The sequence below is a fragment of the Lissotriton vulgaris genome, chromosome 3_1, assembly GCF_964263255.1.
Source record: "Lissotriton vulgaris chromosome 3_1, aLisVul1.2, whole genome shotgun sequence".
In the NCBI taxonomy this organism is placed as follows: Eukaryota; Metazoa; Chordata; class Amphibia; order Caudata; family Salamandridae; genus Lissotriton; species Lissotriton vulgaris.
In genome coordinates this window covers 1,941,415,752-1,941,441,397 of record NC_141689.1, presented here as the reverse complement: position 1 = coordinate 1,941,441,397, position 25,646 = coordinate 1,941,415,752, and positions in this window count along the sequence as shown.

Below are 25,646 nucleotides of genomic sequence, written 5' to 3'. Positions count from 1 at the left end.
AGGCAACACAAGACAAAATCAGACCTGCTTGATATCTGCCATATGCGTGTGTTCAAACCAAAAGTGACAACAGAAACAAGCATCATAAAGTGAGTACGTTTAGTTAGTCATATAAAGCATAAGTAGCCTCCCATTGCTTTTGCAGTCTACGTATTTAGGACTTTTCCACTTATGTGTGCTATTTCCAATTCCTGAGTATATGTGATATCTTGTTTATTTTGATTTCCCCGTAATTGTTGCTGCCACTCACCTTCTCACATCATTGCTTGTAAGTCTCCCCAACCCTGCCTGCTTCATCCATCCACCACTACCTCTCTCATTGTAGCTGCTTTGTTTTTGCTTTGCAGTTTTTCATAGCATAAACATGATTCAAAGATATTGGACCGCTTTACCTGCTCACCTGTTACATTACACAACAACACAATAATCATTATAGGTAGGGGAAAGAGTAAGTGATTTGCCAAGAATCACAGGATGTTGAGCCAACGGTGTGACTATTTCAACTCCCCATGTTCAGTTCATAGTCCCACCCCTTCTCACATACAAAAAAATTCTACAACGTGGCCTGCACTGGCCGCATCGTGGCACTATTTTTAATGACTTTTAGCCATGCAGAACAACAGTTGTGCTGCTATACAACATGTGTCAAAGGCAGTCACATTGACAATTAATGACTGAATGAATATAATTCATAAAGCGCAAATTTATGCCCATGGGTGCCTTGGTGCTATAGGAAAGAGAAAAGCTGCAGCAGATGTCAAAAGTGAATCTAGCCGATGACCAACGGTCTTCTACTCCTGTGGGAAAAACCTTGTCTTTAAGACTGGTCTGAAAGTAAGTAAGAAGGGTGCAGTGGAAGGCTGTTTCAGAGCTTGGCTGTAGTCTAGAAAAAGCTCTTCCCACCCCAGTTGGTTCTCCTGAATGAGGGGAAAATCAGGTTCATGGCGGAGCCTGAGCGGAGCATCCTTGCTGGGACGTTTCTCCCTAAAGTTTCTCCCTAAATGCAGTGATTTATAGGCCAGCAGAGAGCCTTAAATCTAAATTGTTGTTTAACTGGCAACCAGTGTAGTTTCCCGATTTCTCCTCTAGCCAATTCATGTTTAGGGATTTTAAAAAGGAAATGGGCAGCAGCATTTTGCAACGTCTGGAGCCTCTTTTCAAGACCTGCTGCGAGAGTAAGGTAGAGGCTGTAGCAATAGTCATTGCTGAGACATATTGGCTTTACCAATGCTGGTCAAAATTGTGCTCTAAGGGACTCTCACATACCCAACCGTCTAAATATACAATTATTTTTTACCCTTACTTTCTCGAAAACTACTGAACGTTTTTACACCAAATTTGGTGTCATTCCGTTCAGCAGTTTTAGCTGTAGCCATGTCTAAAGAAGTCTATGGAAAATGCATGAAGATTTTGCATTCTGGCACCTCTCTATTTTCTCAGCCTCCACTTGACAGGTCCCTCCAAAACATTCAAGGAAGGAGCTGTGGTGGATAAACTTTTATATGGAAAGTTTTGTGAAGATTCGTCAAATGGGGCCAAACACTCATTCTATGGAAAAGTAGACCTAACTATAACTACCTAGTGGCAATTCCCACTATGTAGTGTGTGTGTATGTGTGGGTGGGTGTGTGTGTGTGTGTCTGTGAGCAGAGAGAAAAAGAATTGAGCCCAGGTCAGTGCAGTTGGGAATACTGACTTCTGTATTGATAGTGCTACGCGGTCCTGGCCAGCAGTTAAAGCTCTATGAATATACAGCTGCAGCTTAGTAACCTTCCATTTCAAGGACTGTTCAGCAGTCTTAAAAAACTTTTTTTGAGCTTCTCATTTTTCAAAAGCATGTAATTTCTGATATGTATGTGTTTCTGTGAACTTCAGTGCTTGGTTTTACACGTGCAAAAGTGTCAATCCAAGTGTCACACATTTGGCACTTGAATGTCACTCATAAGTACACAGAAACTATGAAAATGTCACACTTAAGTTATCTGAACGCTTGGTAGCAATGTACATTTAAGCATGCTGCAGCACACATTGCTGGCAGTAGGGGCTGTGCTGAGGAATCCTGCTGAGTTAAACACAGAAGTCTAGCTCTACCTCTATGTGCACAGGGGTCCAGAGCTCACTTCAATCAAGCCTAGCCGGGCTGTGGTCTCTCAGCGTCGCATGGTCTGGGTCAGGCGTGAAAATCAAAATTCAGTTTCATTCCGGCAGTGCCAAGACATTGATGTGGGGGTGGCACCCTGCCTGTTCTTTAAGTTCCAGGCTGCTGCCCAGCTATAACTATGCTCTCTGACTGGCTGGATGCAGGCGAACACTGTGGTAGCAGCTTTCTGTGTTTGTCTTGTTGGCGGGCTAGACTAGCCACCACCATAAATATTTTTTATTTACTGTTTATTTTTGGGTTCATGGCCCTCCTTGAGCGCCCCTGCTCCCCGCTTCCCGCTGCTGCTCCCCTGTGGCCCCGCCCCTTTTTCCTTCTGTACCCCTGCCCACCCATTGGCCGCCCCGCTCCCACCTCCCAGCTGCCCCTCCCTCCCACTTGGCCTCCTATGGAGGTCGCGCGGCGCAGGTGAGCGTGACCTGACCCCAGGTCACTCCCCACGCCACTCGATTCCTCTGGGACCCGAGTGCTGCCGAGGGTTTGCCACTGGTGTGCCCCGGGTTTTGTATTAATTTTCTCCTCACTGTTCTTGTATTCCTTCCGTCACTGCACATTGTTATTACCCCTGTATTTTTTATTTATTGTTTATTTATGTTTTCTAGGCGCTCCTTGTGTGCCCCTGCCCCTCTCTGCCCCCCGCTCCCCGCCGCTGCTCCCCCGCGGCCTGCCCATTTTTTCCTTCTGTACCCCTGCCCGCCCATTGGCCTCCCCACTCCCGCCTCCCAGCTGCCCCTCCCTCCCACTTGGCCTCTTATGGAGGCCGCGCTGCGGGCACGCCGCTGGTGCGCCAAAGGCGCACCAAAGGCCAGCCCGTCTGCGCCCGTCCGTGCCTGGACCGCACACAGTGCCAGAACCCCTGGACCCCGCGCCCCTGTGGAGAACCGGGCCTTATGGGCCAGGCGGCGCAGGGCTCACCTTAATCCCCGGGCTCACCTGCCTTGTTACTAACAGAGACACGAGACACTCCGTTGGGCGTGGAAGCCAGGTTTATTAGCTGCAGCTAAGCACAGTTATCCTAGAAGTACATGCAAAGTGTATATTCTAAGGAGACTGCCACTTCAATCCGTGGCGTACAATCTCTTCTACTAAACACATTTACGATATTCCACTCCCCGCACATACAAAATGAACCAATAGGAAGAGTTGGAAAACAAGTTATCAGGTATCCTAGTATACGCCTCTTTCTCGGACCCCGTGTGTCACCCCTCCCAACAAATTAATCAGTAATGGTGTTCACAATCCCCTCTCGCAGGTGGCAGGACATACTAGTGTGTCTCAAAGGATAGTTGTGTAATTGGAGCATACAAGGAGAAAATAGCGAAGGCCAGTTGGATAAGATAGTATAAGGGAAGAATAGGAGAGGGTAAATAGTTGGCTGAGACAGGGATCAATCGAACCAGACATGGATTAACAAATTCGGCCAGACCCTGACATCGGGTTTCATGAACAAGGACAATAGAGTTACTTTTTAACTGAAAAGACACGTAGCAGCTGAAAAAGCAAAAGTGTCGCGTTCGCCCTGCCGCCTGAGTGAGGGCAACACAAAATGGCGACAGGACACTAAATGGCGCTAGATACGGGTAGAATCTGAAATCGCAGAACCTCACCTGCAACGCCAGACTGCACTACGACTCCAGCACCCTCCATGCATACAACACCGAACGAGACCTCCCCTGCTGTCGAGCCACTCCGAAGCGCACCCAAGGACCCTTCGCCTGCCAGAACTGCAGATTCAGCAGCATCCAGCCCACCAAACCACCAACCAGAGGACCCAACCACCTCCGCTGCATCCTCCTCAACACTCGCTCCGCTCGCAAACACGCCATCGAACTCTGGGACCTCCTAGACTCTACCGCCCCCGACGTCACCTTCCTGACGGAGACCTGGCTGACCGCCACCTCAGCACCACACATCGCCATAGCCATCCCACTGGCCTACAAGATCTCCCGCAAAGACCGCACCAACGGGGTAGGAGGGGGAATCGCCATCATCCACAAAAACACCATCAAAATCTCGACCAACACACACGACACCCGAACCTCTGCTGAGCACATGCACTTCCAGATCCACACCGACCCCAACACCACCCTCAGAGGAACACTCGTCTACAGACCTCCTGGACCTCGACCACAGTTCAGCGACACCATCGCCGACCTCGTCAGCACCCATGCCCTCGCCTCCACGGACTACATCCTCCTCGGGGAATTGTACTTCCACCTCGAGAACAACAACGACGCCGACTCCACCGCCCTGATCGACAACCTCGCCAACCTCGGACTCAAGCAGCTCATGGCGGCACCCACCCATGCCGCCGGACACACGCTGGACCCCATCTTCTCCACCAGCCCCCAAGTCTCCTTCAACCACACCACCGAACCCCACTGGAACGACCACAGATGCGTCCACTTCACCTTCAGGAAACCCACCACTCACCACCGCACCGAACAGCTGCCATGCCGCTGCTGGGGCAAGATCACCAAGGACCAACTGACCACCACCCTCGCCCTGAGACAACCCGCCGACCCCACCGACCCAGACACCGCCGCGACCAACCTCAAACAGTGGATCAACGACTGCACAGACACCCTCGCCCCTCACAAGACCTCCACAACCAACCGCAACAACAAGAAAGCCACCTGGTTCACCGAAGACCTCCAGATCTCCAGGCGCGTCTGTCGGAAGCTGGAGAAGAAATGGCTCCATGACCAAACACCGGACAGCCACACAGCCCACAAGAACGCCGCCGTGTGCGACTCCCTGGCCGCCTTCTTTCACCACAAGATCACTGACATCCACGACAGCTTCAACTCCCACACCCCCTCACCCACCACTGAGTCCACCACCCCTGCGACCACCACCCGCACCAGCCGCCAGACCTCATGGTCCAACGTCAGCGATGAAGACACCATCAAAATCATGAACTCCATCCACTCCCGATCCCCATCTGACCCCTGCCCTTAACACGTCTTCAACGAAGCCAGCACAACCATCGCGCCCCACCTCCGAAAAACCATCAACAGCCCCTTCAAGACAGCAACTTTCCCGGAAAGCTGGAAGCACGCCGAGATCAACGCCCTTCTGAATAAGCCCAAGGCGGACCTCAAGAACTTCCGGCCTACCTCCCTGCCCCCATTCCCGACAAAAGTGACAGAGAAGATTGTCAACAAACAGCTTACCCGCTACCTCGAAGACAACAACATCCTGGACCCCTCCCAATCCAGTTTTTGCAGCAACCACAGCACCGAGACCGCCCCCATTGCCGCCACTGACGACATCAGGATCCTGATGGACAAAGGAGAAACAGCTGCTCTCATCCTCCTGGACCTCTCCGCAGCCTTTGACACAGTCTGCCACCGCACCCTATCAGCACGCCTCTATGACGCCGGAATTCAAGAGAAGGCCCTGGCCTGGACCACATCCTTCCTCTCTGGCAGAACCCAGAGCGTCCGCCTCCCACCCTTCCGCTCGAAACTCACCAAGATCATCTTCGCACAGACCTGGGGGTCATTCTCGACTCCACCCTCTCCATGACCAGGCAAGTCAACGCCATCTCCACGTCCTGCTTCAACACACTCTGCATGCTCCGCAGGATCTTCAAATGGATCCCTTTCGGCACTAGGAACACCATCACCCAGGTCCTCATCACCAGCAGACTCGACTACGGGAACGCCCTCTACTCAGGAACAACAACCAAGCTCCTGAGACGACTCCAATAAATCCAGAACGCCTCGGCACGACTGATGCTCGACATCTCCCATTGCAGCCACATCACACCTAAGCATGGGCGAATTTTGCGAATCTGGCGTTCGCGAATTTTGCAAATTTGCGAACTCGCAATCTGCAAAATCTGCGAATTCTCGCAAATTTGCGGCTTTTTTTTTTGTGTTCGCAAGGATTTCTGCCAGTTCGCAAGGATTTCTGCCAGTTCCCGAGGGTTTTGTACCAGTTCGCAATTGCGAACTTACATGTCGGCTCGCAACGGTCACGATTATGTTGGTTCTACGTCTGGTTCATCATCACAGGTTCCCAGCACCCTCTGTTTCACCCCTGCCACCCTCTGTTTGACCCATGCCACCTTCAACTGACATGAATTAATTTGGGGGTTGATTTATTAATGTGTCACTGTTTTAAAATTCCAGTCTGGCACCTGCTTCCTTATCTGTAATTTGCTTTCTGTTGCAGTGCAATTTTTTTCCAGGACCTTTGTGGCCTACTTGTAGCTATTCTATGAGCCTGCTGTGAGGGTCAGAGCAGGGTCATACAATTGTTGCAACTAGCAACTGAACTCTGGAGGGGCCCTTGTCAGGAAGCACTACAGGGAATGGTTACTAATGATGAGTTTGAACTTTTGAACCTGCTGAATGCTTTTTTTGTGTTCGCAAGGATTTCTGCCAGTTCGCAAGGATTTCTGCCAGTTCGCGAGGGTTTTGTACCAGTTCGCAATTGCGAACTTACACCGCACGCCGCAAAATTGTATCACCAAGAAAAAAAAATCCGCTGCGTGCGAATTTGAGGATTTTCGGTAAATTCGCGAGCGTTCGCGGATTGCGAATTTACCGAAAAACCGCAAAATCCGCGAGGGTAACGGATTTTCCGCCCACGCTTAATCACACCCCACCTGAGAGGCCTGCACTGGCTTCCCGTCAACACGAGGATCGCCTTCAAACTCCTCATCCACGCACACAAAGCCCTATACAATGCCGGACCCACATATCTCAACAACTGTCTCAGCTTCCACACCCCCACCCGAAACTTCCGCTCAGCCAACCTCGCCCTTGCCACAGTTCCTCGTATCCGGAAGACCACCGCCGGCGGCAGATCCTTCTCCTACCTCGTCACCAAGACCTGGAACGCTCTCCCCACCAGCCTACGACAGATGCAGGACCTGCTGGCCTTCAGAAGACTCCTCAAGACCTGGCTCTTCGATCAGTAGCGGCGCCCCCTCACCCCCCCCCCAGCGCCTTGAGACCCTCGCGGGTATGTAGCGTGCTTTATAAATGCAGTGATTGACTGATTGATTGATTGACCAGAGTAAACAACAAGTGGTGCTAAACTAAGGATGATGTTTGTCATCCCCTATCCTCAGTAGACTTCCTCCCAAGTGGAACTTTTCACTGCCACTGCTCAACATGGGCCCCCTCTTCTCCTGCCTTTCATGTGTGTTGAGGGAGTAGGGTTTCTCCCCTGAATTGTTTAACGCTTACTGCATTACAGTAGAGCTCCAAGGCAGCAATGCCAACACTGCCCACATCTCCCCTAGGGAGCCAGGGAGATATGACAAGCATCGAGATCAACCGTTTGGCCACAGAGGCAGAACTGCAGGTTGGAGGCAAGATCTTACTCAGAGTCGAGGTCGATGCTGTGCCAAACTTCTAAAGGATCTCGTAAGGTCACAAAAATCCCACCTGTGGACAACCATTAGCTCAGGATATCAGTCGGATTTCGGCAGCTTAAAAGTCCCTGGGTGGTGGCGGTGGCCTTTGTGATGCCACTCGAAGGATGTAAGTAGTTTTACCTTTTCCTCTTTTCCTTAATTGAACAAGTGATTGCTAATAGAGGTATGAAAGGAAGACCGTCATTAATTGCTATTAATTTCTACAAACTGCATCAAACACACTGCTGCAAACACACTGTGCCTTCTGTGATTTTGAAAACAGCGAACATACTGAAATGTTTGCATTTCAGAACCTTGGGGCTCCTTAATGAAAGTCAAGCCCCTTTGCATCTCCTGAACTATGAAAGCCTTTAGTATGGCTCAACAATTCCCAACGCGGAAGGTCCTTTCACCTTTTTAAGGACATATTTGGCACAGAGACACTTGCATTGGAACATAGCCTTTGAAGCAAATTGCTAACTATCCCAGAGAGTCTTTTAAAAAGTTAAAACAGAGGAAATGGAAAGATATATTAAGGAAAACAATGGCTCAGCAGCAAGGTTAACCTCATTTAACCTGACTGCACATAAAGGGCACATCATGAAGCAAGTACGTTCAGAGAACAAGAGAGACAATCCTCTCTTTGGGAAAGTCAACTCGAAAACAGTTATTTACTGAAATAAAACATAGTGACACTTAAGCTCTTATTTCTTGCCTTAACGAACAACCCTAATCTCTAATGAATTAAAGGCTTTCATGCATACACAATGCTCATTCCAACATTGTAACATACAAACAACTGCACAAGTACATCTTAGCCATGAGGAGGCTGAAGAACTATCTCACATATCAACCATTGAATTATCATCAACTACCACTCCACATTTCGAAGCAAGGAAGATAACCTAACTAATTCAGCAAGCTTCGCATTAAGCGACAGAGGCCCTAAATTATTAGATGAAGTTGCACAAATGCATTCGATCGGGATGGGGTATTGAAGAATGACTGACTTCTTAATAGGTGCACAAATCTCATTAGCACCAGCCTTGGCTCCTTATATACTAAAACGATTTGGCCTCACTATACAATGTGCTACCTATCCAAAACTCCCCTCCCCTAAGCCAACCCTGCCCACAAACCCAAGCAAAGTCCAATCACCACTCTCCTCACTCAAACTTCGCACATCCAAACCTTGTGCATACAGCACTGTTGCCATCTCCTTCCATCCATGAAAACCCCAACCTGCACCTCAGGCTAATCCTGACATCCCCTGCTCCTGGACCATACCACCCACCTGAAAACTCCAGGAGGGTAGGGCATTCTGCCAATCATCCCAAAACCAGCTGTTGTCCATGCAGGTAACAGCGGTGGGGCAGTGGAACCACGTGGGGGGGATTTCGAGGGACGATGCAGAGGGAAAATTAAATAAATAATACATTTTCTTACTGCATCATCCCTCGAAATCGGCCCTACTGCTGTTAACTGCATGGACCGTGGCTGCACAAAACCCACATTGGGCGGTATGGGGTATCGAAGAACGACTAACTATGTAATAGTGTGGGAAAGGCCGCTTTAATGAAACAGGTGCACAACACCCAATAACATCAACCTTGGCTCTCTGCCTTATATACTAAAACAATTTGGTCTCACTATACATTTTATTAACTATCCAAAACTCCTATCAAGTAAGCCGACCATTCCCACGATCCCATGCAAAGTCCAATCACCACTTTCCTCACTCAAACTTCCCACATCCAAACCTCGTGCATACAGTACTGTTGCAATCTCCTTCCATTCATAAACTGCCCCCCTCCCAACCAATCTTCAACTGGGTCTCAACATGTCCAATGTTTCTATGCATTAATATTTAAAGTTGTGCACCAAACCGCCAGCAGAAAAACCATGAGTTTTTATCACCCCACTATTGGGTTTACATCCCCACCGGCAGATGTAAAATTTCTGCGAAAACCTTCCGGACCTGCATCAGATACAGTTCAAGGCCATAAAGGGACAGATGTACCTCATCAGGATGAACAAAATTCGACAATGTCATATCTAATATCAGAATGTTCAAAAACACAATGCCATTCAATTTTCAAAACTTCTTCAACTCCCTGTTACCTTTCTGCTGAGCTCTGTCAAAATCCCCAGGTTTTGTAGCACCCCTCCAAACCCTTCTTTGCATCAATTCCATCAATACTATAGTTGTACCAGCCCACAATCTCTTCATCTGCAGTAAGTCTAGTTTTGTCCTCTTTATCAGTGACAAACCCTTCAATTTCATAAAAAAATTCTCTTAGGTGTACAATTAACACATAGGGCAGGAGCAGTCCTCCACCAGCAATTTTAGTCGAGGTAACAGTTCGTAAAACCTCATGCCTCTTTTTCCAAACCATTTGATTTGTACCACCTTATCAGGCAGTTCCACCTCGCGACCTCCTATTCTGGTCTCAGCATGCCCCACTTCCCACTTCATGAAGGAGTGGCCACAGATCCACACCTCTATATACCCTCAGTCAGGGCCTGCTATACAACCTAGGAGAAAAGGATCATGATTAAAGTACTTCATGAAAAACCCAACCCAATCACAAATAGCACTGATAACAATTAGACCTCCACGGCCTACATGCTTGATCTCCATCGCTGTCAAACCCCGGGGCTTGGCCTCCATCACATCCAAATCCTAAAAGAATGAGTCTAGAAATCCTGGACACCATGAATCAGAATCACCAGCAATTTATGCAAGACCCCCAATACCTGTGGTGCCAAGAAGCTCACCACATCCTTCTGACAAATAAACACACCATGTCCAAAGACAAAACATGTGTCTGGATAAACTCTCATGGTGACACAGGTGTCCCTGCCTGATTGGTCAGTTCTTAATTTTGGAATGCACACTTGTATGCCTCCAACCAGTATTCTGACATCCTGCCAATGGATCCCTTCCTGTACCTTAGTGCCGACCACCTCTGTAACCCTCAACGCACCTAAAAATAACCAAACCACAATTACTGAGAAGCGTAGAGCCTCCCAAGCATCCCTGCACAACCACGGCAACATGTCAATCACTTGCTTCAAAATGTCCAGTGTAATAGGACGCCGCACTCGCAATGCAGTGCTCTTCTCCCTGGCCCAACCCTCCAGAATATACTTTGCCATTTCCACTGCCGACGGTTCATAACCCCACAACAGTTTACTAAAATAAGCCACCCCACCAACTTAACAGCTATGATACACACTGACAAACTTTTTCAACTAAAAGAGAAAATAAAATGGACCATGTCATTTTGACGAGCTCTGCTTCCATCTATGTTCCTATGCCACAGAGTCCCTAACTGCACAAACGTCTTCCAGCCAGCCCATACACCTTATGTGTAGAGTCCGACAAGGACGTGGTTATAAGCTGCATCACATGCTTTCTTCCACAGCCCACAAGTGATCCGGCATTTCCGTCTTCTTCTCGTCGGACCATGGTAGAAGTCCACAGAACCACGTTCACTGTAAAAGAGAAAGAGCATCAGCAATTTCATTGTTGACTCCAGGCACACGTTGTGCTTTGAAGATGACATTCACACTCCAACACAAAGACAGGCAGCAACTTCTAAAACATGTGATCTGAAGCAGGTTGGCGATTAACAATACTGAATACAAACATGTTGTCCACAGTAAAACAAACCGCATTATTTGTAAATTCTCACCCCCAGAGGCACACTGCAACCACCAATGGGAAAAATCCCAAGAAGGCCATGCTACAACCCCCTCTTTTCCATACTTAAGACCATTCCTCCGCACACCACCGACCATGCCAAATAAAGCCAATACCATTGCCGCCTACTGTGTCGGAAAACAGCTTGACTGACCATTCCATGTGCTCCCCACACCAGCTAGGTGAATGCCATTGTATTCACATAGAAACTTTCTTCACAAACGCAAATCTTCCTTTACCCCCACTTTGAGGCATACCCTTTGGTATGGGAATGACGTGTCAGCTACAGCCCATCCCAGTCTCCTGCCAAAAGCCCTCCCTGTTCTCATCGCTCTGCATGCAAAATGTAATTGCCCCAGCAGAACCTGTATGTCCTTCACCTGTACCTTTGATTTGTTCAACATTCTGTCTTCACTTCAATACAACAGCACTTCTTCTCCTCGGGCAATCTAATTTTCATTGTGACAGAGGGGATGATTTAGATCTTGGAGGAGGGATTACTCTTTCACAAACAAGACAGATATCCCATTCCAGTATGTTGATCCCCATAGAATATAATGGGATAAAAATATGGCGGACAGGATATCTGTCACATTTGTGACTGAGTATTCCCCTCCACCAAGATCTAAATCAGGCCCAGAATCAAGTTTTGTGCCCAAAACATAAGCACCATTACCTGACCTACTTTTTTTTTCTGATGCCAAAGGGACACCAAGCTCGGCCATGAAATCCATAAACAAGCTCGAACTGTCCTGGCAATCCCTGGAGTGCTGTGCTCCCACCATGAACTAATTTGTCAAGATAGTGGGTCATGACCTCCTTCCCTGCCTTGTACATGAGAAGTTTCTGCAAAAAGGTATTGAATGTGTCAAACAACAGAATGACAAAGAACTTCCCATAGGCAGGGTCTTGTCCACAAAAAACTGACCACCAAACTGTTTACCCAGCAACTCATAATCTTCAGGGTGAACAGGCAATAACCAAAATGCCGACTACATGCCCCATTTTTCCATCAACGCCCCATGTACTACCACATTCACCGGTTGAACTGCTGTATCCATTGATGCATATTACACCCTGTTACACTCCTCTGGAATGAAATCATTCATGTACAAACCCTCTGGCCGGAACAAATGATGAATCAAACTAAACTCACCAGGATCTTTCTTGGGGACTAGGCCAATCGGTGATATTCTCAAACTGTTCAAAGACCAATTTGGCAAAGTGCCTTCCATCCTCCCCTCCTGTACTTCCTTTTATCAATTTGCTCCACACCAGCGCCTCATGCCCTTTCACCTACCATAACTTATCTGCCCATTGCCTCACCTTAGACCCAACAGGGTACAACTGAAACCCAAACAGAAAACCATTGGAGAAACAAGTCCTTTGCATGATACTTCCAAAATAAGGCATGATAATAGGGCAGCCGATCAACCTCAACTCGGGTACATGCCTTTTCGCATGTAATTTTGCACAGCACCGTCATCTTACTCAGGTACTGGACCACTGACTGGCATTTGCCCCCTGAGGACTGGTGCCCCCCCCTTGCGGGCTGCATTGGGTAATCATATACTTCCCGCCATACTTAGATCATTTTTGGTGACATTTGCAGTAGTCCAGCAAACATTGTCCCCTATACTTTTCACTTACCCCCAGCCTGCCTCACCCACCCCCACCGGGGTGGGATGTCCACGAAAAGACTTGTAGATGTCCGGCCAGCCACTCATCATATAAGTCGATGGGGGTAGCCACTTTTGAGTCATAGATTGCAAAAACAACTTGTTATCCAACTGGCCCCAAACACCCTCCTCCTCATCTGCAAGACGGGTTCTGAACTCCTTGTCATACCACCCACACAGGGCCAACCCCCAAAAGTGACCTGCATATTCCTCACCATGTCCAAGTACTTAAACAACACCACACACCTTTCCAGGAATTTCTCACTGGAAATGCGTGCATAGATCAGGAAAGCTATTGTCCAATTCTCTATGGTAACTGTGACCCTGGGTCAGGAAGACAACTCACTCTGTTCATCCTGTGACCCTTCTTTTGCCTGCACTTCCCTATGTAAAAGCTTGAACAGCTCTACATATTCCCCCTTCCATATACACTCCTTGGTTGCCAGAAATAAATGCACCCCCAACAGTTTTGTGATACCCATGTAAGGTAGTTTTTGTTCTTCACTTCGCTACTTTCTTTCTTCTTATCTGGCCACTTGTCTTCCTCAACTATGGAGAGCCCAGAATCCCATGCTTTTTCTCTCTCTCCAGTACCTGTCCTTTGATCTTGTACATACCTACCATTTACCAAAAGAGGGCCACAATCGCAGTGTGCCTGCATCAAAGTCCCCAGAGTACTTCCACTCCCCTTGTTGCATAGCCAGCCATGCCAGTCCGGGTTCCGCAGCAACCACAGCACCGAAACTGCCTCATTGCCTTCACCGATGACATCAGGACCCTGCTCGACAACGGAGAAACCGTGGCCCTCATCCTTCTGGACCTGTCAACCACCTTCAACGCTGTCTGCCACCGCACACTAAGAGCACGCCTCCACAACACCGGAATCCAAGAGAAAGCCCTGGACTGGACCACCTCCTTCCTCTCCGGCTCATCCCTCAGCCCAACGTTGTTCAACGTCTACATGGCAACGCTCGCCCACGGCGCCCGAGGACACAACATCAACATCATCTCCTACACCGACGATACCCAGCTGATCCTCTCCCTCTCCAATGACCCCCACACCGTCAAGACCAACCTCCACAAAGGAATAAAGGCCATCGCTGACTGGATGAGAAACAGCCAACTGAAGCTGAACTCGGACAAGACGGAGGTCCTCATCCTCCGATCCACCCGCTCGGCCTGGGACGACTCCTGGTGGCCGACTGCACTAGGAGCACCCCCAACACGCACCTACCACGCACGCAACCTAGGGGTCATCCTCGACTCCACCCTCTCCATGACAAAGCAGGTCAACGCCGTCTCCTCCTCCTGCCTCAACACCCTCCGCATCCTTCGCAGGATCTTCAAGTGGATCCCCACCAAAGCTAGAAGGATGGTCACCCTGGCCCTCGTCAGCAGTAGACTGGACTACGGCAACGCACTCTACGCAGGAGCCCCGCCAAGCTCCTGAACCAGCTCTAATGCATCCAGAATGCCGCCGCACGCCTGATCCTCAACATCCCTTGCCGCAGCCACATCACGCCCCATCTAAGAGACCTGCACTGGCTCCCCATCAACAAGAGGATAACCTTCAAGTTACTCACCCACGCAAACAAGGCACTCCATGACAATGGACCAGTATACCTCAACAGCCAACTAAACCTCTACAACCCCACCCGCCAGCTCCACTCCACAGACCACGCCCTAACCACCGTCCCCCACATCCGAAGAGTGACCGCCGGCAGCAGATCATTCTCCCACCTTGCCACCAAGATCTGGAACACCCTCCCCTTCCACCTATGGTAGGCCAAAGACCTCCTAACCTTCAGGAGAATCCTCAAGACCTGGCTCTTCGATCAGTAGCAGCGTCCCCCCCCCCCCCTCAGTGCCTTGAGACCCTCTTGGGTATGTAGTGCACTTTACAAATGCTATGATTGATTGATTGATTGATTGATTGATTGATTGATTGATTGATTTGGTGTCAACGTCGTGGCCCACACCAACCCTCTCCATAATCTGCACTTATCCCCAGGACTTCCCCATCTCTAATGCTCCACGCACCAAACTGGACAGCAAACAAATCTTGTTGGGGTCGAAATCCTGTAAAGTGGGCACACAGATCAATCCTTGACACTCCAGCAATTGGTCCACCAACGTCCCAGAGCCGGCCTCCCCAACACGCACTCTGCCTTCTGGAAAGGGTTGGCAGGCTTCATCATTTCTTCCTGGCTGCCCCGATGCTACCTACACTGAAAACACTATCTCAAACCCCTGGATGACACTAAACTGGCCCTTACCTGTGTGCAATCTGACATTCAGTGGCCTGTCACCGCACCACACCCACCTGTCATGGACCACCATCATATAAAGCATTTGTCCCCAGCCATGTCACTGACCTCATCACAGGCCCTGGGGGGTACCCAGGACCCCACCTCCCTGTAAGACGAACCACCATGACCACAAGCTGGCTTTCCCTGCTCTCTTCCTCCACATTCTCCCACCCAACAGTGATCCCAGGCGTCACTACTGGTGGAAATCTTCTGGGGTGCTCAACATTAAAATGGTCATGGGTCTCCTCCTTCCTGCCTCACACCTTGCTTGCCTTGCACCTGTAGCTCTATATTCCCTGCATTTTCTCACCCGGAAGCTGACTCCCCCTCCCCTCCCTGAGCCACAGACAGGGCCTGCCTCCACGGGCTACATAAGCCAAGCGGCCCTAGCACTCGATGGTACCACCTACCGCAATCACTTGACTCAGGGCCCCCATTCGGCCAAGATCAGTCACCACACTCCTGGGCCGCACCTGGTCAGTTGCACTGAATGAGCCCCGTGGTGCCAGCATTTGAACATTTTCTCACCTGGAAGCAGACTCCCCTTCCCCTCCCTGAGCCACAGACAGGGCCCACCTCCACAGGCTAGATTAGTCAAGCGGCAGACCCTGAGACTCCCTGACCCCGCCTACCACAATCACGCAATTGAGGGCCCCCATTCGGCAGAGAACAGTCACCATGCTCTCGGGCCGCACCCGTTCAGTTGCACTGAATGTGCCCAGTGGTGCAGGCATTTGAACAGCTTCCTGCCACACTACAGAACCTGAAGGCCCAAGAAAAAGTAAGTACTTTTTAATTGTGAGCTCGCCTCTACATAATGCACGTTCTCTAGGCACACAGCTAATCCTGATGTCCCCCACTCATGGACCCTACCAACCACCTGAAAATTCTGGGAGGGTGGGCCATTATGCCCACCCCCAAAACCCAAAACTGGAGAAAGATATTCAGCTGAGACCATAATTCGCACTACCATCTGCAAGCAGACACCATATTAGCATTTATTAACTCAGCCTTGTTTGCTGCTACAAGCGCGGCAGTCAGATGCATTGGAATTGCAAGTAGACTTGATGTAAACATTTTTTCAACAGTTTAAGAAATACGGACAGCAAAATGAATAGATTAGAAGGAAAACTGTATCCCTTAATTACGGCAGGCACAACTAAGAACTGTGCATGTGTTCCAATAGTTGATAAACTTTGGTCTTTATCAGACTTTCCTCCTGGTAGGAAACTTAAAGAAAATGAGTGTCCTGAAATCAGACACAGTATCTAATGACCAATAAGCATCAACGATTGAATCAACTAAAAAACAAAATGTAATTTACTTCACTTCTAATATATGCAATCCCGGGAAAAGACTGATGCTGCATTAAAAATGAACACACCCACTTTTAACTCACAAGAACTGAGTATCATTGTGTATAAACCTGGTTTTACTGATACTCAAGGAATTACTTACTCACAAATAAAATCCTCATCACTAAAGGAACATACTCGAACCTGTAGAATGTTAACTAGAAGAGAAAAGCAAAGACTAAAGAAAAACAATAATAATAAGATGAATAGAACCCAAAAATCTCAAATAGATGGAAATTTAGGAGACAGCTGAGATACGGTAACGAGCACATTCTTTCCAATATTCAAGAGGGGCGTGAGCAACATTTAATGAAAACATCACTAGAAGATAGTATAGTTAATGAAGTGTTAATCAATGAAGGAACAGCACAGACCGTACATTTTAAAACCTCAGGCACAACAACTTAACAAGATCAAATACACAACTTTGAGTCCAATATTATTATACCAGCAGAAACAGAAAAGCAGCTACTGGTATTATAAAGCAAAATGCCTGGGATGCATAATCACTTACAAGGAGATTCACCAAATCAATGTCATCAATTTAAAATAAAGGATCCCATTGATCAAATTAGTAGCAAGAACATAACTGAGGAGTCGTTGACAAATAATAGTATAAGGCAAGAGTAGGAGTTCAGTACTCTTATAGAAAGGACCATCCTGTGCATTCAAATGGCCTGAATGATTATGAATGATGATGAAAACAAAGCAGCAAGTAGTACGGAAAACACAGATATATAAATCTCTCATTCAAGGCAATCCAAAGATAACGTTAATAATCTTTTATACAAACAGTATTGTTCCACTGGTAACATCGGCATAAAAAACAGCAAATAAAGCCATGTCACTGAACTTATTTTTGTCCGCCAGTACATCTCATGGGGAAGTGAGGATATTTGAAACAGGGCCAATATTTTGCGCCTTACTCTATTATATACCATAACTAAAACATCTAAAAATGAGGAACATTATAAGAATTTGATTTCCCATTCTTGATCCACTGTGGGGATAGAATCTACAATTATAATGCAGAGGTCATAACCCAAGGCCACACAGGTGCTAAGAGAGAAACAGATATTTACTCAGTGGGGAATTGACATTAAAAGTATGCCGCTGGAGAAATATCCTTTCATATTATGCCATCCTAGGGAGACAGACAATATAAAATGCATTATTAAAACATACTTAAAGAAACAAGAAGTACAAATTGGAACACTCAGATGCACATCCACCATAAGACAAACTATGAAAGGAATTCTGTAATCATATTAGCACCAAGAGCCGGGAAAGTGACAGACTGGAGTTGGATGGCCTCTACTCTTAACTTTTATTAATATTGTGTTTTCCTAACATAAGCCCAAAAAAAGGATGTTCGAAGAACACTCTCCAGCCAACTCACATTTTCTGGAATGTGGTTAACTTTAAACAAACTCTCAGTCAAACGCAGGTCTTTCACTTTTTAAAAACTGGGGATATTATGTGGACTAACAACCCCCTACCAATGGAAGGACACTATGAAATTCGCCATCTGATTATCAAACTAACAACTTGGCAGACCATCTGGATGGTCATCAATCTACATATCCACTTCAATGAATGTAAAGGTCACAAATGAGAAACAAAGCTCATTGCTTAAAGCAATAACCCTTAACAAATGCAACTTTAGAGGCAAGACAAAATCACTTCTCATTATTAATGTATACCTGAATCCACATAGGAAGGATTGGTAAAATATCCTAGACACCAGTTAGTGCCACGTTTTATAAATGTATGTTGCCCACCTCAATGGTCAGCTGCTCATTGACCAAATGTAAATATAAATTATTTACAAGTAGAGAGACAAACACAAACAATTCATGGATAAAGTAAGTTCAGAATCAGAATCAAGTGAATAAGAGTCGCAGGTCTTGGCTGATGTGTTGATTTCTTTTTTTCATTGATTTTTTCTGTTTTCTTTTATCTGTAGAAGTAGCACAGCGAATGCGTTTCACCTTAACCAAGGTTTCATCTGGCATATCAATGGACAAGCCACTCGCGAAGGGACAAAACAGGGTTTTCCTTCCCAAAAATATAGCCAGGTCTTTCACAGTTGCTACAATTTGTGGTATCACGGTTTCTCATTGCTTCACACACACACAACAAGGATATAGGCAAAGAAGTGCCAAAGCACGTAATTGATCACACTCCTGAGGCGGAAGCCGGGAGAGCGCGCAGCGCACTGCTTTTGTTTTAAAAATTGAATTTATTGTCACTGAATAACGTGTGCTAGCTTTTAGAACTCACCACAGCACCCTGCAACCTCCAACAATCGAGCACTGTACCCAGCCCACGTAGCGGACTCTAACGCTGCCAGCTGACTCAGAAATTGCTCCACTCCTCGGACGCTCGCAGCGCGAGTAGTCAGGCCACGCCTACTTGTTTGGCCACGCCCCCCCGAGCCGACTACTTAAACGCTGACTAAAAGCGCCAGGTAGTAATTGATCACACTCCTGAGGCGGAAGCCGGGAGAGCGCGCAGCGCACTGCTTTTGTTTTAAAAATTGAATTTATTGTCACTGAATAACGTGTGCTAGCTTTTCGAACTCACCACAGCACCCTGCAACTACCAACAATCGAGCACTGTACCCAGCCCACGTAGCGGACTCTAACGCTGCCAGCTGACTCAGAAATTGCTCCACTCCTCGGACGCTCGCAGCGCGAGGAGTCAGGCCACGCCTACTTGTTTGGCCACGCCCCCCCGAGCCGACTACTTAAACGCTGACTAAAAGCGCCAGGTAGTAATTGATCACACTCCTGAGGCGGAAGCCGGGAGAGCGCGCAGCGCACTGCTTTTGTTTTAAAAATTGAATTTATTGTCACTGAATAACGTGTGCTAGCTTTTAGAACTCACCACAGCACCCTGCAACCTCCAACAATCGAGCACTGTACCCAGCCCACGTAGCGGACTCTAACGCTGCCAGCTGACTCAGAAATTGCTCCACTCCTCGGACGCTCGCAGCGCGAGGAGTCAGGCCACGCCTACTTGTTTGGCCACGCCCCCCCGAGCCGACTACTTAAACGCTGACTAAAAGCGCCAGGTAGTAATTGATCACACTCCTGAGGCGGAAGCCGGGAGAGCGCGCAGCGCACTGCTTTTGTTTTAAAAATTGAATTTATTGTCACTGAATAACGTGTGCTAGCTTTTAGAACTCACCACAGCACCCTGCAACCTCCAACAATCGAGCACTGTACCCAGCCCACGTAGCGGACTCTAACGCTGCCAGCTGACTCAGAAATTGCTCCACTCCTCGGACGCTCGCAGCGCGAGGAGTCAGGCCACGCCTACTTGTTTGGCCACGCCCCCTCTTCCCTCCCTCAATCAGCCTCTATAAAATGTGCATATGGCGGAAGCGCAGCGGACGAGCGCAGCGGGAGCGCCTAAGGCAAGCCCGTCTGCGCCCGTCCGCGCCAGACCGAGCCTAGAGCCTTCACCCCTGGCCGGCTCGGATCAACCCCGAATCAAATACTCACAAGAAACTCTGTGCCAACTTAGAGATGTGTCAAACACCAGATGTAACGGATCTATTAGCCCGGAGCAGGAGCTTCTTAGCTGCCCTATCTGCGCCTACAAGGCTATGCCCTTATCCCACTCCGAACCTGCCTGCCTGGAGATGGCTCTGCTGAATTGCAGGTCACTCCCTAAACATCACATTGAAATTAACCTTCTATTAACTGAGTCAAACTTGGACGTTCTGTTTTTAACAGAAACCTGGCTGACGGGAGCTCCGACCCGGACATTATCCAAGCACTACCTCCTGGGTATCTCATTAAAACCCTCAATAGACCGACAGGAACGGGAGGCGGCATCGCGATTATCTATTGCGACAACCTCACATGTCAATTCAAAGACAGCCCCATTCTCGACAGTGAAAATATTCTCTTTTCTTTACATCTGCCACCCTCCACCACGCTAACGGGGGTGTTAATCTACCGCCCGCCAGGACAGGTAGGGCGTTTCATAAACTCACTCATTGATGTCATCTCCTCCCAGGCCTGTGGAACGCCAAACTTCACCATCCTCGGGGACTTAAATCTCCACTTTGATGACCAAGGCAATAAACTTGCCACAGACTTAAAAACTGAACTAAATTCTCTGAATCTTCGACTACTCAGTAATGACCCCACCCACTCGAAAGGACACCTACTGGACCCCATCTTCTCGAACCTCTCCCAACTCTCTGCTCATATTCCTCTCCCTCCCCCCTGGTCTGATCACTTCTTGGTCCCTTTTAAATTCCAACTCCCAGGGAAGATCACGGATACCCCTCGCCCCCGGGCCCCGTCACGCCCATGGAAAAAACTGGACGCTAGCCTATGGGAACGCTCTCTGTCCACCACTCTACCCATAGCTGACCCCGACCCCTCCAAAGCCGAAATTCAACTACACAACTGGATTAGCGACTCTCTCAATATAGTTCTACCGTTAAAAATCCTCCCTCCCAATAGGAGATCCGCCAAACTGCCATGGTTCACCGAGGAACTGCGCGAATTAAGATGGAAAGGCAAAAGGCTTGAACGCCAATGGAGAAAGAACTGGAACACAGATGACAGAAGTGGATACAAAGCCCACATTAGGCTCTACAAAAAAGGCTTAAAAACGGCACAGGCCGCCTACTTTGAGGACCTAATTGCAGCCGCAACCAACTCCGCAAAAGAGACCTATCGGATAGTCAAATGCCTCTCCAAAATTCAGGAACCCCCTTCACCGCCCGACCTGGATGGCTCAAAATGCAACCAGATGGCCGAATTTTTTTCGAAAAAATTCGAAAAAATTCTCAACTCCCTTCCAGCGGCGTCTACCACACTAAGAGGCCCTCACCACCCGGTCTCCCAAGACACCCCGAGGTTGCTCTCCTTCCCCCAAATCTCCACCGAAACGTTTCTCAACGTCCTGCACAAAGTCAAAAGCGGCGCCCCGTCAGACCCAGCTCCTATCAGTAAACTGAAACAAGTTGCTTCCACTATAGCCCCTCCTCTCACCAACTTGATCAACGCCTCCTTCGAGCTTGGCATAGTCCCAGCAAACTGGAAAAAAGCCACGGTTAAGGCTCTTATAAAAAAAACTCATCTTGATCCCGCAGACCCATCAAACTTCAGACCGATCTCACTGCTGCCGGCGATGAGCAAAGTCGCAGAGAGAGTAGCGAATCAACATCTTTCTGAGTTCCTAGAATCCAACCACCTCCTCCGCCAAACCCAGACGGGTTTCAGACCAGGACAAGGGACGGATACCGCACTGTTAGCCGTGGTCGAAGAAGCTAGGGGCATACTTGACGTAGGAGGATCAGTGGCAGTGATCCTCCTCGATCTAAGTGCCGCCTTCGACACGGTTGACCACGCAACCCTTGTTCACAGTCTTGAACTAACAGGAGTGGCGGGCTCCGCCTTAGCCTGGATCTCATCTTTTCTTGAAAACAGGTCTTTTCAAGTGACTGATGGGCATTCCATCTCCAAAGCTCAGGCACTCAAGTGTGGGGTGCCCCAGGGGTCCTCCCTGAGCCCCACACTTTTTAACGTGTACATGGCACCCCTCGAGGATGTTGTCAAACCTTTTGGGATTAAATCTATAATGTACGCCGATGACACCCAGCTCGTCGTTTCCCTAAACCAATCAGACAACGCCCTCACCAACTTATGTAGCTGTCTGGAAAAAGTGCACCAGTGGATGTGCGAGTCCCGGTTGAAACTGAACGGGGAAAAATCGGAAATACTCCTCTTAGGAAACCCAAATAAAATTCCCACTCCTCTTCCCTGGCCACCATGCATGGGATCTCCACCACCCCCAAAATCTGAAGTAAAAAGCCTAGGGATATGGCTAGACCAGGAGCTCAGTTTCAAAACACAAGCGAGGAAAACAGCGGGAACGTGCTTCGGCCTCATGAGGATGGCACAAAAGATTCTCCATCTTCTCCCCCCTAAATCCAGGAAGCTCTTGATGCATGGGCTGGTGAACTCCAGATTGGACTATGGCAATGTCCTATATCTGGGGGCCCCAGTCTCTGTACTCCACAGACTCCAATGTGCACAAAACGCGGCGCCCAGAATACTTACAGGAACCGCAGCAAGGAACTCGGCTAAGCCAGCTCTCAAAAGTCTGCCCTGGCTACCAGTCAAGGAACGGGTCAACTTCAAGACCCTGTGCATTACCCATAGAATACTGCACAATGAAGGCCCTCCCATACTCAGGCCTCTGGTGTCCCACCAAAAATCTAGCAGACATCTTAGATCTAACTCCCTCTCCCTGGCAAAAATCCCCAGAATTTGGAAGGCCAGAACAGGTGGTCGCCGGTTCTCGTACAATGCCCCCAGACTATGGAACGCCCTCCCACTCTCCCTTAGGCAGGAACATAACCACCTCAGATTTAGGAAAAGACTGAAGACCCTACTCTTCCCTTGAGCACTCCCCCACTTGACTTCCCACCTCTCAGGATTGTGTTCACCAGCGCCGGGATGCCTAAGGGTAGCTGAGCGCTTTACAAAACCCAAAATCAAATCAAATCATCAATCAATCAAATCACATACCCGTGGAAGCCAAAACAAAAGACAAAATGCCTACCAGTTCGAAAGCGTAAAGGTCAGCATGTTCTTTCACGAATCACCAGTTTAAGTAATTGATGATTCATGAAAGATCATGCTGACCATTACAACTGTGAGAGAGCTGGCTATATTTTTTTTGTTCATTGATATGCATATCATATTTGTACTTTAAAGAAATTGTCTTAATAAATCTAGCTGAAGTCCAATATTTAGTATTGAAATGGTCTACCACGCTAGCCTGTATATACAACTATTTAAGAATATAGTTGCAAAAAATGTTTCCTCAAAGAGAAAAGCAAGGCCTAGATCCAATCCTTGGTTGAATTTTACAGTCAGAAAATGCATAGCAACACTAAAAAATACAACAAAATCTTTCAAGAAAAACAGAATAATAAGACAACTAATCTCCAGTTGATAAAATATTTTTAAAAGCTTATCAAACAACTTTATGGGCAAAAAAGCACAAATATGAAAAATAATAGCATCATACATATATACACTGATGGGGCATAATAATCAGGCTAGAACTTGGCACTAATTAAACTCCCTGAACCAAAGTACTTATAGCATAGCAAACTGTGTCTTACAGGGCAAAAGGGTTTCACACATACAAGGTCTTTACATAACATCAGAAAAAATAGTACATTTAAACGTCAACAAGGAAATTTTCACTCAATCCATAGTTAAAAATGGCAGTTAAGTTAAACAGAGGAGATAGGGCTCTCTAACCAGTGGCGTAGCTAGCTCTATGGGTGCCTGTGGTGGTCTCTGCATTTACCGCCCCGCGGCAGCCGCATTGAGGAGGGAGGGGGGTGGATGACTTTGCTGTTGCCACTCAGAGACGGCAGGTGATAGCGGGGGGAGGCAACTTGTGCCGCTCGGGGCGGACCGCCCCAACCACCCTAGCTACACCACTGTCTCGAACCAAATGATCTGTCTGGGTCAGGCTTTACTGCTGATCAGAATTCAGGTCCAACCAATTTATCAAGCCTCATTCATGATTGCACAGGTGCCACAATCATGGCAAAGAGCCATCCGAAAGCCAATCCACAAAATGGAGACCAATAAAAGCCAAATAAACTATTGGTTAATTGCCTTCTTAGAACTGGAAGCAATAGCATATCCCAGTTTCTTATTAACTGAGTTGGAAGTATGGGTCAAACATGAAAGTGTAATAGCCTCCAGGATCTATTTGTTACATTTTAACACCGTGTTGGCATCATAAAAGTGATGCAAAAAGACGCTAAATCTTTTGTTACCTATTAACTTTTCAGCATGAAATCTGTTTTAAGCTGGAAAATCACTTGAAAGTATTGTAAAGTAACACAGCATTGCTCTGCATCACTTAGTGCCACGGGGGTGTACCATGAGTGGTGCATGGGAGTTCCCATGCAACTGCCCAAGGATTCGGACGCTAAACCCTACGTCCCTAAAAAGTAGACAAGGTTTAGCAACAGAAAATAGCACTCATGTCAGATAGACTATGACAGAGACTTTTTTTTTTGATCCTTTATTTTCCGACTTTGCATGTGTGCTGCACTGTCCAGCACACATACAAAGTGGGAACATGTTTAAAGTTAGTCTAAGAATAGTATTTTGTACTGGAAGGGTATCCTTCCAGTATAAAACCCATGCTAGACCCAGGACCAAGTAAGGACCCTTGCGTCTAGTCAGGGTAAAGGGGTACACTCCTAAAACAACCCCTGCTCACCCCTTTGGTAGCTTGGCACAAGTAGACAGGCTTATCTCAGAGGCAGTGTGTAAAGCATTTGTGAAAACATACAGTAACCCAGTGACAACACTACAGATGGACACCACACAAGTTATAGTATAAAAATAAGTATTTTTATATAGACCTAACACAAGACCACAAACGACAAAAATCCACAATACTGTACTTTAAAAATAATAGAAATAGCTTAGTTCTCTTAAGATGTAAAATGCAACACTTTGAGTCAATGTATCTTAGGATGTATAACGCTATATAACGAAAGTGTTGCAGAGAAGGTGATGCGTCGTTTCCTTACAATCAAGAATGGTGATGCTTTGGGTGCCTACTGATGCGTAGGGGATGCATTGGTTCTTCTCTGCGAATGGAGGTGATGTGTCGGTTTCTTACTGGGCTTCTGTGGTGATGCGGCCCGCGACGCCGTGAAGATACGGTGCAATGAAACACAGATGGCGTCTTCTCTTGAATGCGACACAATGCATGCACGCCCAAAGGCCGTGCGGTGACTCAATGATTCTTATGAGCCGCGACAGGCCCTGCGACACGCTTCCTGGTGATGCGGCGGCGTCTGATGTGATGTCCATCCTCTTCTCCGATGATGGGAGGCGCTTCAGCAACGATGCAACATCTTGCAGCGGCCACATGCTTTCCCAGCGATGCGACGACAGTGGCTGCGATACGCTTCTCCGATGATGCAGTGGCTTCTGATACGAAGTTAATCCTCTTTTCTGGCGATTCGAGGCGCTTTTGCGTTGTGAAGTG